We start from the raw sequence: 1,724 nt of genomic DNA, 5'->3' as shown, positions 1-1,724 counted from the left end.
TTGGAGTCAAATTTTTGGAGAAAGATGTAATGCTGGGAAAGTAGAGAGTCAGAGAAAGTGAAGAAGACCCTCAGGAGATGGACTGCCCCAGTGACAGCTGGAGAGGGCTGAGCACAGTGGAGACGGTGAAGATGATGATGGACAGGACACGGTTTGATGTGTTGTCCGTGAGGTCACTATGAGTTACAATTAACACAGATCTAACAACAAAAAACACTGACCTCACTTACCATCTTTATATAAACTGCAGACCACTGAGAATCATGGCCCAGCCAAGTTGACACATATTTGTGGGAGAGAAACAGTTCAATTCATGACAAGTTGTATAGTGTGAGGCAGGAAGTAGAGCAGAAGTTGGTAATGTCTAGACCTAGGCGTTGCTGTCCTGTCCCAAGACCGGGCCAAAGCATGAAGATCTGAAGTTGGTACAGTGTGCTGGGTACACCAGCTGCCGCAAGAATGGCTTTGACCACCTGGAGCAGAAGGAGGCCTGGGACAAGCCCTTTTATACACCCCGGTCTGTTCTCAGCTTCTTTCTGTAGTAACGTGGCAGAATCACAGGTCAGAAGCCAGTTCCTGGGTTACTGCTGAGAAGGACAAGGTGTCTATCCCATCAGAGGGGATTGGAAAAGGCAGAGGAGGTCAACCCAAAGTCGTGCTTACCAGGTGGTCATAGAGTTACAGGGACAAAGGAGTTGGGCAAGACCCACTATAGTTAGGGCACTGACTTCTGTCCGCAGGTTTCACCCCAGGCACCACTCTGGTGAATTCCTGGTAGGACTCTGCCATGTTACACTATAGAGGAGAGAAGAGTTATGAGGGCCGGAGGAGGCTGGATGGGGCCACTTTTGTCCAGCTTCAAGACGTCAGGCCAATGTTTTGGTTACATTCTAGGTCCTGGAGTCACATTTACTTTCATTTAAGTCACTCTTTTTGTATTGTTAGGGTTTATTAAGTGGGAGCTGGTATTTATCAGAGGCCGGAAGCTAGGTCTTGAGATATTTATTATTAGATTATCAAGATTTCTCATCTTTTTAATGGTCTAAGTCGGGAAATACACGTTTTATTTAAAAGAAGGGGAAAAAATCAGTTGATTAGTATGAACTTTTCTTTCAGTTCATGAGTAAGTTTTCAGGGGTTTGAGTTCACTTTTTAGATTCTATTTTTGCATCTACGTTTCCTTGTACTGAAAATCTTGCCTGACAGCAACACTGAAATAATAGCTTATTTGCTTGAAACTATTGTTGGTTGTTGTTGTGTACCGTCGAGTCAGAACCGATCCATAGCTGACCCTGTAGCAGGTTTTCAGAGGCAGTTTATCGCATGGAAGGAGATTCCCCCTCCTTCTCCCGGGTAGCAGCTGGTGGCCTCAAACCATGTGCCCCTGGGATTGCAGCACAGCTTCTTGGCACTAAGGCCACAAGAGTTGCTAGAACCTATAATAACCTTTTAATAATTTCAAAGTCACAATAGTAATATTACCAACCATAAAGTAATTGCATACATTTTCTGATTTGTTTTTGTTTGTTCTTGTTATTAGAAAATATCCCATTGTCAATGGAATACTATGCTGCATTGAAAAACAAGGAACTCATGCAATATTATTCAAAATGGGTGACCCTGGAGGACATTATGCTGAGTCAGGTATCTCAGTCACAAAGGGACAAATGCTATATGGTGCCACTGTTGTAGAATGAGGCTGGCATTGGGGTCGGGGTAAGACT

This window comes from Elephantulus edwardii, unplaced genomic scaffold (genome assembly GCF_000299155.1).
Source record: "Elephantulus edwardii isolate Elephantulus edwardi_28Jun2011 unplaced genomic scaffold, EleEdw1.0 scaffold00268, whole genome shotgun sequence".
Classification (NCBI taxonomy): Eukaryota; Metazoa; Chordata; class Mammalia; order Macroscelidea; family Macroscelididae; genus Elephantulus; species Elephantulus edwardii.
The sequence above is the reverse complement of the archived record's forward strand: the minus strand, read 5'-3'. Positions refer to the sequence as shown.